Source organism: Scyliorhinus canicula, chromosome 16 (genome assembly GCF_902713615.1).
Source record: "Scyliorhinus canicula chromosome 16, sScyCan1.1, whole genome shotgun sequence".
NCBI classification, from domain to species: domain Eukaryota; kingdom Metazoa; phylum Chordata; class Chondrichthyes; order Carcharhiniformes; family Scyliorhinidae; genus Scyliorhinus; species Scyliorhinus canicula.
Window position 1 is genome coordinate 113,494,289 of NC_052161.1, and position 12,906 is coordinate 113,507,194.

Sequence of the window (12,906 nt, forward strand, 5' to 3'; positions counted from 1 at the left end):
ACTGGAGAAATGGGAAATTATAGGGCAACGGTCAATGAAACATTGACAGATATTTGCTTAGAAACACTGAATAATCCTAATGCTGATGACAGCACGCATAACTTCAATTGATCAGAATAAAGATTAGACCATTATTTATCAGAATTAAGTGCCTGTAAATTGGATAGAAATGGATATGACTTTGATAAGTAGGATGTTGTAAAACCAAAGGCGTTCAATTTGTACAGGGGATGGGTTAATAGTTTATGGGAAGATTGGTTTGGATTCAGATTAATCTGGACTGCAATAAAAATAGGGCTGGAAATTTTGACCAAATACTGTTGTAGCTGAAGAAGACAAATTTGCTACTGCGAGCAAGGTTCTGGGCTTCCCCAGTCCGAGCAATGGGCTAGACCGAAAGGGTGTAGACAGAGAGAGGGTGGGCGGGGGAGGGGGTTGGAGATTCAGACCACAATAAGAACTCTGAATTTACCCGGGTGGACCTTCAAACTCCAAGTAAGGAGGAATGAGGAGTGACTGGGTGATCAAAGGTACCACATGGCATGAGATCAAGGAAACCAAAAACTGTCAACTTCCAAGGACAGTTTTGTAAAGCCAGTGGTGATTTATTGTGTGAAATACCAGTCCCTGTGGTGTGACTTTCATTTGAGAAGTTGCACTGGAACATGTACAGGCCAGAAGTAGAGCTCTAGGGAGCCTGACATCCTATGGAAAATTACCCCTCACAGCCCAAGAACATCAAACATTGATCTTTGGCCAAAAAAAGTTCACCAAACCCAGTCAGTTAAGTGGATGGTCACTTGTACATCTTTTTAAAATCAATTAAGTCATGAAGGGCAGCATGGTGGTGCAGTGTTTAGCAGTGTCTCAAGGCGTCGAGGTCCCAGGTTCAATCCCGGCTCTGGGTCATTGTGTGGAGTTTGCACATTCTCCCTGTGTTTGCGTGGGTTTTGGCCCCACAACCCAAAGATGTGCAGGGCAGGTGGATTGGCCACGATAAATTACCCATTAATTGGAAAAAATGAATTGGGTACTGTAAATTTATTTAAAAACAGAAAAAGAATTAATTCATGGGCCAATTTGTTTCCCATCCTTAATTGACCTTGAGAAGGTGATAATGAGTAACCTTCTTGAACCGTTGCAGTCCATGAGGTGTAGGGCAAATTCCAGGATTTTGCCACAATGACAGTGAAGGAATGGCGAAATATTTCCAAGTCAGAATGGTGAGTGACTTGGAGGGGAATTTGTGGGTGATGGTGTTCCCATGTATCTGCTGCCCTGGTCCTCCTAGATGGTAGAGGTTGCAGGTTTGGAAGGTGCTGTCGAAGGAGCCTTGGTGAATTGCTGCTGTGCATCTTGTAGAATGTAGATGGTACCCACTGCTGCCACTGTACGTTGGTGGTGGAGGAAGTGAATGTTCAAGTGGTGAATGAGGTGCCGATTAACTGGGCTCTTTTGTCCTGGATGGTGTTGAGCTTCTTGAATGTCATTGGAGCTGCACTCATCCATCTGGGCAAGTGGGGAGTATTCTGTCACATTCCTAACATTTGCCTTGTAGATGGTGGATTTAGCTTTTTGACCTGTTCTTGTCTGCAGTATTTATGGGGCTGCTCCAGTTAAGCTTCTGGTCAGTGGTGACTCCCAGAATGTTGATGGCGGGGATCTGATGACTATTGCCAGTGAATATCAAGGGGAACTACAATTAGTATTAATACCCCTCAACCAGGTCGGAGGAAACAAAAAATAAGTTCTCATTCCTGACTGTAATCCAGTGACCTCCTATTGGATTTTCTGGGCGACGATGACCCTGTCCTGCCCACCGCGGAACCAGAAATCCCCACCCAAGTCGATGGAACTTTTGCGGGTCTGTTAAATTGTCCATTCTGTCCACGACAATCCCCATGGCGCGGCAGGACTGGAAAGACCCACCCTCTGTGTTTGTGTGTATGTGGGCTTTACAGGGGAAGGAGCAGGCATATGTTCCAACCATAGCTTGTTAATTCATAGTCCAGGCGGGTGCAAGGAAAGATCATTTTCGATGAAGCACCGGAATTTTCATGGGACCTTTGGAAATGTGGTTTATAAAGGTGGAGGCGGAGGGGTAATAATAATAATAATCTTTATTAGTGTCACAAGTAGGCTTACATTTAACACTGCAATGAAGTTACTGTGAAAAGCCCCTAGTCGACACATTCCGGCCCCTGTTCGGGTACACCGAGGGAGAATTCAGAATGTCCAAATTACCTAACAGCATGTCTTTCGGGACTTGTGGGAGGAAACCGGAGCGCCCGGTGGAAACCCACGCAAGACACGGGGAGAACACGCAGACTCCGCACAGACAGTGACCCAACCTGGGAATGGAAACTGGGACCCTGGCGCTGTGAAGCAACTGTGCTAACCATTGTGGTAGCATGACACGGGTGCAGTGATGAAAAATTGAGAGGAATAAATCTGTATGTGAAATGTAGAACAAGTCATTGTTTCCATTGTCTGATGAGGGAGCTGTTCGATGGCATTCAACGCCGAATGGACACAATCCAACTTGTCCTGCCATTGGCTCTACAATGCTTTGCTCGATGTTATGATCATCCACAGGAGGAGACAGGCGAGGACGAGGTCAGATTAATGAAGCAGCCTTGGACATTCGGCATTCTCTGTAAATATTCCACAATGCAGGGGAATTCCTCACAATGTCGACAAATGGATGGAGTAGGAACGAGAAAAGCCAGGGCCAGCTATTGTCGGCTTTCTCCTGCACGCAGTGATTATTAATGTCTTGTAGTTAATGCCTGACATTTTCCTCCCCACATCATTTATTAGCCTTCAGCACTCGGAGAATAGAAGAGGAATTGATATTTACCTTCTGCTCTATTGCCTGTGTGCTACCTCCATCTCACAAGCTGTTCTGTTTCATTGCTTCGTATTAGGTTTATTATGTTAAATTGCTTCTCAATCTCATCTTTTTCCATTACTGCTGCAATTCCTGAGTGTTTGTATTGTCACTATTCTCACTACATTTTGCACTGACTTACCAATGCTTTATCAGCGTAAGACCACACAGAGGGAAGATATTGCCTTAATTCTGTACTATCTTTCTCACTGTCTATGAAACCCGAAGATGTCTGACCCTTTTCTCAAGTTGCACCAAGGGCCATTGCTGCCAGTAATGACTCAACAATTACTGCTCCACCACTGCCAGGTATTAGATCACGCTAATCAGGACCCCTCCAGAGTACTTCCTTGTTGCTTCATTTCCTTCGTTTCCCTGGAAGTGCTGAGTTCTCACCCGGGTTTCTGCTTCTGGGCCACCAGGCACTATCCCGTCCCTCACTGAATTGGTCCATTCCTTAACCTGTGAGCTCATACTGAAAGAGACTGAAATAGTGAGTGTTGGATTGGATTGCATTTTTGTTTATTGTCATGTGTTCCGAGGTACAGTCAAAAGTATTTTTCTGCGAGCAGCTCAACAGATCATTAAGTACATGAAAAGAAAAGGAAATAAAAGAAAATACATAATAGGCCAACACAAAGTACACAATGTGACTACATAAACACCGGCATCAGATGAAGCATACAGGATGTAGTGTTAATGAGGTCAGTCCATAAGAGGGTCGTTTAGGAGTCTGGTAACAGTGGGGAAGAAGCTGTTTTTGAGTCTGTTTGTTGTGTTCTCAGACTTTGTATCTCCTGCCCGATGGAAGAAGTTGGAAGAGTGAGTAAGCCGGGTGGGAGGGGTCATTGATTATGCTGCCCGCTTTCCCCCGGCAGCGGGAGGTGTAGATGGAGTCAATGGATGGGAGGCAGGTTCGTGTGATGGACTGGGCGGTATTCACGACTCTCTGAAGTTTCTTGCGGTCCTGGGCCGAGCAGTTGCCATACCAGGCTGTTGATGGGCTGTTTGACAACTGGGGGTTGGGGTCACGGCCCGCCGTTAACACCCACACATTGGACGATGGATGGTTTCTCATGTACCCAGCCCAGCAATCTTTATAATAACGATGTCATCCTTGCCCTCACCCTCATTTTGGTCAGTTAACACAGATCAGACTGAGCGCCAACCCGATAGCCTGAGTTCAGCTAAACACTGGGCAGTGTATTTCACATCTGTGCCACCTGTGCATCAGACCTGTTATATCAGCACCATAAGTATCGTATATCAGTGGAGAATATCCCATCAATATCATTCTACCCTACCTACTGCATCACTGTATACTACCCCATAAACGGCAATGTCCCTATCAGGGTATATACTCCTATATTGCGGCTGTATAAAGACATGGCTCGACCATGTCTGGAGTACTATGAGCAATCTGGGCACTGCACCTTGACTGTGATTGGCATGCAGTGTGTGCTTACTAGAATAATACCTGGACCCAAAAGGGAGAGGAGCAATCAAACAAACTTGGATTGTGTTCCATAAAATTTAGATGGTTAAGTGACGTTTCAATGAAAGTTTGCAAGATCTGAAGGAAGGTCAGATAGGTAGTTAGGGAAAAACAGTTTCCACTGGTTGGGAGTCTAGAACCACGGGTTATAGTTTGAAAATTAGTACCAGACCTTTCTAAAGCAAAATGAGAAAACACTAGTCAAGCAAAAGGTGGTCAACCTTTGGAACTCTTAGATAATGGCAATTGATACTTGATCATTTCAAACCTGAAATTGATAGATTGTTGTTACCCCAGGATATTTAGGGATAAGGGGCAAAGATGGGGATGTGGATTTGGGTCACAGATCAGTCATGATCTCATTGAGTGATGGAACAGGCCTGAGGGGTTCAATGGTCTCCTCCTGTTCCTGTGCACTTGCATCCCCATCAATAGCTGCCTACTCTATTGGTGACCTCGTACAATACTTGTTTTCAGCTAGCAATAACGACGCAGGTCTCCTTCTGTGCTGGAGGTTTCTATAATGCTACAAACATCACACTCTCAGCTGTGGAAATCAGGGGCGGCATTCTCCCCTACCCGGAGTGACGGAGGGTGCCGGCGTAGGGGAGTAGCGCCAACCACTCAGGGGTCGGGCCTCCCCAAAGGTGGGGAATTCTCCCCACCTTTGGGGGCCAGCCCCGCGCCGGAGCGGTTTGCACCAGAAGACTGGCGCAAAAAACCGGCGCCCCCGGCAGCGGGGCTGGCCGAAAGGCTTTCGCCGGTCGGCTCATGCGCCGGCAGTGACGTCAGCGGCAGCTGGCCGCTAACGTCACTGCCGGCGCATGCGCGATGTGGGGTTCTCTTCCGCTTCCGCCATGGCGAAGGCCGTGGCGGCCGCGGAGGAAAATAGTGCACCCAGGGCACTGGCCGGGGGGCCCCGATTGCGGGCCAGGCCACCGTGGGGGCACCCCCCGGGGTTCGATCGCACCCCCGCCCCTCCCAGGACCCCGGGGCCCGCTCGCACCACTGATCCCGCCGTTCCAGAGGTGGTTCAAACCTCGGCGGCGGGAGAGGCCTCCCAGCGGCGGGACTTTGGCCCATCCGGGCCGGAGAATCACCGCAGGGGCCTCTCCGATCGGAGTGGCGAGATTCCCGCCACCGCCACTTCCCGGGTGGCGGAGAATCTCTGTCACGGCGGGGGCAGGATTTTCGGCGGCCCCAGGCGATTCTCCGACCCTGCTGGGGGTCGGAGAATTTCGCCCCAGGTGAGGATTGTTGTGATACAATCCCCCACCCCCGGTCATTGGAGCAGAGGCAGCCTGTCACTGGCCAGTGGGGGGATCCTCTGATCCCGGAGCCTAGGATGGGTTTCCCATTGTTTGCACCCTCTGCTCCTGAGGAGTCCATTGTGGGAAGCGGTCACCATTGATGGGACCGGAAGATTGCACCAGCGGAATGGTTGGAAAATTCCAGCCACTGACTTAGCTCACATGTGAAGAAAGACCAAATGGGCAAGATAGTAGGCGGTCGCTGACACTCAGGAAAATGTATCCCAGCAGGAAAAGGTGTGAGGATAACTGGAAAACGAAAAAGGTCATTGCCTCTCATGTTCCATAGTTGTCTAGCAAGTACCCTCTGAGCTCATTTATCACGACCAAATTGGAATGCGTTTCACCAGCATTGCAAGGTTAGAAATATAATTGTGGTTAAGTTCTTGAGTGACATTCTTCCACTATAATATCAATCTTTTTTTTTAATAAACAATTTTATTGAAGTATTTTAGGCAAATAGAAAAAGTAACATTGTACAGGTGAAAAAAAAAGAAGTCAAGACACAAATGAAACATAGTGCAAACCACGGCTCTGTTCACGCACGGACCTGACTCAATATCCCCTACTCTACTCTATCCTAGCAACCCCCCCCCCCCCCAACCCCCCACCCGCTGACGCTTACTCCTCTGCGAAGAAGTCAGTAAATGGCTGCCACCTTCGGGCGAACCCTAATCACGAACCTCTCAAGGCGAACCTGACTTTCTCTAGGCCAAGAAAGCTCGCCATGTCCGATAGCCATACCTCAGCCCTCGGGGGCTTTGAGTCCCTCCATGCTAACAGTATTCGTCGCCGGGCTACCAGGGAAGCAAAGGCCAGAACGTCGGCCTCTCTCTCTCCCTGGACTCCCGGGTCCTCCGAAACCCCCCGGCCTTCCCACTTAAACTTCAGGTCCTCGGTCTGCGTATCCTCAGCTCCCATTAGTTCCTTGTAGACGTCTGAGACTCTACCCTCTCCCGCCTCTCCCCTAGAAACTACCCTGTCCTGCCTCCCCTTCGGCGGGAGACGTGGGAAGGACGGCACCAGTCTGCGTACAAAATCCCTCACCTGCAAGTATCTAAAGTCGTTCCCTCTCGCCAGCCCAAACTTCTCCTCCAGCGCCCTCATGCTTGGAAAGCCCCCTTCCAGGAACAGATCCCCCATCCTCACAATCCCCGCCCTCCTCCACAGTCGATACCCCCCGTCCATGTTCCCCGGGGCAAATCGGTGGTTGCTGCAGATTGGGGTCCACACTGATGCTCTTACCTTCCCTACATGCCTCCTCCACTGGCCCTGAGACGAAGAGCCGCCACCACCATAGGGTTGGTGGAGTACCGTGCTGGCGGAAGTGGCAGAGGCACCGTGACCAGGGCTGCTAAGCTAGTGCCCCTGCACGAAGCAGCCTCCATCCGCTCCTAAACCCACCCCACACCCACCATCCATTTCCTTATCATCGCTATGTTGGCTGCCCAGTAATAGTTGCTGAAGTTCGGCAATGCCAGCCCCCCTTCTCCTCTGCTCCTTTCAAGCATCACCCTCTTCACCCGCGGGGACTTCCCTGCCCATACAAATCCCAGAATAAATTTATTCAGCCTCTTAAAGAAGGACCGCGGGATAAAGGTGGGGAGACGCTGAAAAACAAACAAGACCCGCGGGAGAATTGTCATCTTAACAGTCTGCACCCTCCCCGCCAATGACAGCCGGAGCGCAATAAATCTTTTTTTTAAATAATTTTAGAGTAGCCAATTATTTTTTTCCAATTAAGGGGCAATTTAGCATGGCCAATCCACCTAACCTGCACGTCTTTGGGTTGTGGGGGCGAAACCCACGCAGACACGGGGAGAATGTGCAAACTCCACATGGACAGTGACACTGAGCCGGGATCGAACCTGGGACCTCAGCGCCGTGAGGCAGCAGTGCTAACCCACTGCGCCACCGTGCTGCCCTGCAATAAATCTTTTTAAAACACACCTTGCCGCTCATCCTCATGCAATCATTCCCATTTTTAAAAAAATGCACATCGACTTGTCTCATTGCTTTTGGCTGGGCATTTATATTTGGCCAATAATATAATTGAGTGGCTTTGTGATAACCGGAGATTTCAAGTAGGGTTGCCAACTGTGATTACATTTATTCCTGGAGATTTTATCACATGACTTGCCCCGTGCTCTTTTAATTTCCAATGGTAACACTATAATAAGAACTAGAAAATGAGTCTTCTTTGATTCCAATGTTATTGTGTTCGACAATCACTTCTTAAATCGCACAGTGCCACCTGTATCCCCGTTATATACTTGTGTGCAGTCCACCAAACAATAAATGTGGGCTATTAAATAATTGAAGCTCCAATTCCAAACTAAGTACTGGGGAATATTAACTCTTTCCTCACACCCTCCAGCCATTACTTGGCCAAAACAATCCATCCATTTTGTTTATTGTTTGTATACATTTAGAGTACCCAATTATTTTTTTCCAATTAAGGGGGAATTTAGCGTGGCCAATCCACCTACCCTGCACATCTTTGGGTTGTGGGGGTGAGACCCACGCAGACACGGGGAGACAACGCAACACATCCTAGTGACACACGGCCTTCCTAAACCAATTGAAAAGGAACAAGACTCATTAGCCAATTGGACAATGTTTGACTGTCAGCCAAACTGCCGGTTTCCCCCCCATTTTCAATATTTTTATCACTTGTAAAGAGAACTGTTCAAAGAACTTTTCTGAAGTATGTTTCTTCAATATTCCATTGATTTTTTTTAATGCAGTGTTACACACAGCAGTGTCTTGGGAATTGATCTTCAATTCCTGGACTGCAGGCTATAGTGTAATGGATTAATAGAATAGATGAGCTAACGATAGAGACAATGATGTATCTGTGACATCCTCAGTCATGCTCTGGTGACTTTGTAGAGCAGACACGCAGCACTCCCAAGAGGAGACGTGCCTACTCAGTAACCCACCATGGAAAGATTGTACATGGTGCAAATAAACTAGCCTTAAGTAAAGACCCGCGTCTGGCTCCAGTCCCTCTTCATGAGATACAAGGCCTCACCCAGGCCAATCCTGGAAGGTTGGCAACTCTAATTCCAATCCCTAGAGCCACCACTGAATCCGAAGCAAATCGGGCTCCGACTCTTGTGCTCGGCACTTGGCTGAATTATCAGAACATCTTCCTCACATTCGAAGATCTGAAAACGATTTGCCAATCAGGTGCCAACAATAACAGCAACAAATAGAAGTCTTTATTGTCGAAAAAGAAATAGCAAATGCACAATCAAAGAAGTGAATGAGTCGTGTTGTCACCCTTAATTATTTTTTGTAATTGATCGTGGGTATCACCGACTGAACCAGCATTTATTTCCCATCAACTGAGGGTATCTCAGAGTCAATGGGTCTGTAATCACGTATAGGCCAGACCAGACAGCTGATTTCCTTCCCTCAAGGGCAGTCAACCAGATGGGCAGTCAACCAGATGGGCAGTCAACAATGGTTTCATGATCATGTTTAGACTTTTCATTCCAATTCTTTTGATTGAATTCAAATGCCATGGTGGGATTTGAACCCAGGGTTACTGGTCTTAGTGATATCCCACTACGCCATCACCTCCCCGATTCAATTCAAGAGAAAATGATTTGTGTGTGTTGAGCTATGGGGTGGTGGTGTAAGCTTCTGTTATAGGAACGTTAATTCCTATTTATTTATTTCCCCCCCCCCAAGGGGTAGCTGCCAGATGGAGTGGAAAATGGTCCCCACAAATTAGCAATGGTGCAGGTTGTATGTTACCCACAGACTGACGGTCCTGAACCTTTCTTAGTGCTCCATTATTAATAGGCAAATGCCTTTAATGTAAGTAAAAGGTGGAGAGGTGCCTGTCTGGCATGATGGCTTATTTCTATTGACGACAGACATTAAAGTTTGGTGCCTAAAAACAGATGTATCGCCCCATGTGAGATCTGAAGAGATGAAGAAATGTCCGCATGTGTCTGGTGGAGTGCAGTTTGCATCTCGTTCCTCGCCAATCAAAACCCCAGCGCTGTTAATCCTGTCTCAAACCTCCCATAAATATGTTGAGTAACGTTGCCGAAGAATTCACCGAGGAGTTGTGCTTGTTTCTGAGGCTCCTTTGAATAAAGTTCAGAGAGAGACGGCAAGCCCCCAGAAAGTTAGTGCTTGAGAGTCTTCCCTGTGGTGTGGAAGATCACAGTTTCTCGCGTCTTTTGAATTAACTAGTCGGCAGTCGAAAATACATGACAATAAGCACAGTGTGAGGTATACACTTAACAGCCAGGTAGCGACCGTGCTTTGCATGGACCTGTTTTTTTTTAACCCCCTGGTGATGTTGTATTTGATGCCAGTTCTGTGCGAAGTCTAGTCAAAGCCCATAAATCAACCAAAGCGAGATGGGTAACAGAGAAATGGTTGCCGAGGCTAAAAATAGTTAATAAAAAGACCTTCTTCCCTTTAGGAAGCCGGTTGCTGCCTTGATAGAGATGAGGAGCCCGTGATTTCAAGGAGGTGGAGAACAGTTTAGTAGCAAAAATACTGCTGATGCTGGAAATCTGGAACAAAAACAGAAAGTGCTGGAAAAACGCAGCAGGTCTGGCAGCGTCTGGGGAGAGAGAAACAGAGTCCACTTTCCGAGTTTAAAATGACTCTTCTTTGGAACTGTGCCTGGTGTTCTAACCAACTAGTTGAAATTAGGCTCCCAACCTGCTAACTTTGGCAGGGTTAATGCTGGAAGTCATCAGCAAACTTATCCTGGCTCGGCATGTATTTGTATACATTGGGCGGCACGGTAACACAATGGTTAACATTGTTGCTTCATAGCACCAGGGTCCCAGGTTCGATTCCCGCTTGGGTCACTGTCTGTGCGGAGTCTGCACATTCTCCCCGTGTCTGCGTGGGTTTCCTCTGGATGTTCTGTTCTCCTCCCACAAGTCCCAAAATACGTGCTTGCTGGTGAATTGGACATTTTGAATTCTCCTTTAGTGTACCCGAACAGGCGCCGGAATGTGGCGACTGGGGGCTTCTCGCAGTAACTTCATTCCAGTGTTAATGTAAGCCTACTTGTGACAATAAAGATTATTTTTATTATTACACTACTAATTTCACTAAGATCAAGCATTATGAATGATGTTCTTGCCAGTGACACTGAAGGCAGCGTGCTAAGGTCCATCTCGCATTGATACCATCAGGAGCAAGGCTCTGACCATATTTGTCAGGCCAATGGAGGGCTTCTCCTCGCTCTGGTCTTTTCATATTAGGTTACAATGTCCAGAGGCTCAAACACGGAGGTGCTCCTTGTTTCTTTCAATGTCCATCCAAACTTGACCTTACGGGATGCTCAATGATCGGAATTATTCCGCAACCCGACGGAGTTGAGCAGGATTTCTGGGTGCTGGGAGCAAGGCGCACATCCTTAATGTCAGTGTTACACATTGACCATGGTGTGAGCAGCCCAGATCCAGATGCCGTGAAGGCTCCAGAGAATATTTCTCATTTGCTCCCCTCACTACTTTGAATGCCTTTGCATTCCAGTTGACAGAGAATGTGTGTTGTGAGGGTAACCGAGGGTTGTGGTAGCTTGGAATGTTCCACACGCCACCCACCTCAGAAACTGGACCAGAATGAATGGTGCACAGGCTTCTCAAAGATCTGTTGTCACACAGTGGGGGGCTCATTCTGCACAATGTACCTGGTGCGAAGTTCTCCATTTGGGAGACTGTTCTCCTGCCGGAGCTGAATTGCACCTGATTTGATCTCCTGATAGGAGCACAAATCAGGAAGTGATTTCCAATTCTTTGCCATGCAAGTTTATGCACAGTGAGATCTGCGAAGGATTCCCATGGGAATCCCGTTATTGGGGCTTTTGAGCGGCCGGCCGATAGCGAGGTCCTGCGGCTGGCCACCACCTACGCCCCCCTGCAGTGCAATTCTGCACCCTAGGCCTGGATTTTCTGGATCCCCCCTTTCCCCCCTCCCCCCATATGGAGGTGACCCCAACCCTGCTGCCCTAAGACCCCTAAATAAAGAGACCCCTGAAATAAAGACCTCCCAGAGACCCCCTAAATGAGGAACCACCCCACTACAGAGATCCCTAGATAAAGTGACCCCCCACAGAGATCCGCTAAATAAAGGAACCCACCCAGAGAGACCCCTAAATAAGGAGCCCCCCACACACACACATGCTCCAGAAAAGTGACCCCTGTCAGGAAGCGCCTGCTTCTGCTTTTTGGCCTCATCCCCCAGTTTCACTCGCCATCTTTGTGAAGATTCAGGCCATTGTGTTAATAATAATAATCTTTATTATGGTCACAAGTAGGCTCACATTAACACTGCAATGAAGTTACTGTGAAAGCCCCCTAGTCGCCACACTCCGGCGCCTGTTCGGGTACACTGAGGGAGAATTCAGAATGTCCAATTCACCTAACAAGCACGTCGTTCGGGACTTGTGGGAGGAAACCGGAGCACCTGGTGGAAAGCCACGCAGACACGGGGAGAACGTGTCGACTCCACACAGACAGTGACCCAAGCCGAGAATTGAACCCGGGTCCCTGGCGCAGCGAAGCAACAGTACTAACTATTGTGCTACCGTGCCACTGCCGTGAGTGTGATACATTACTCTCATTGGGAGCATAATACTTTGATTCCTAGTTTAACACTTTGCTGATTGGGAGTACAGCGTTCTATTGCTCGTGACTGTAATACCAAACAGGAGAGTTCAAGACCAGAGAGGACATTAAGTGTAACAATTCTACCCTTTCTCATTGACGAAGCCCATCTGTCCGTTTTATCCTATCAATCCCTTCTGTCTTTGTTGAAATGTATAAAATTATAAGCCACTCAGATAAAATGGATAGAAAGAATCTATTCCCTTGAGCAGAGAAATTAATAATTAGGGACATGGATTGGAGAGAAAAGGAGGAGAATTGTTTTCAGGCAGAGTGTGGTGGGAGTCTGGAACTCACTGCTTGAAACAGTGCTCATGAAAGAAACCCTCATCACACTTGATAAATATTTTGATATGTACCTGAGATGCTGCTGCCTACAGGACTAAGGACCAAGAGTTGGAAAGTGGAATTAGATGGGTAGCTCGTTCTGGTTAGCACAGATACAGTGGGCCAAATAGCCTCCTTCGGTGCCATGAATCTTCTATGTAGACGTCAAATTAATTTGAATTATCCTTTCACAACTTAACTCCATATTCCTGTTAACTTTCCAGCCTTTAG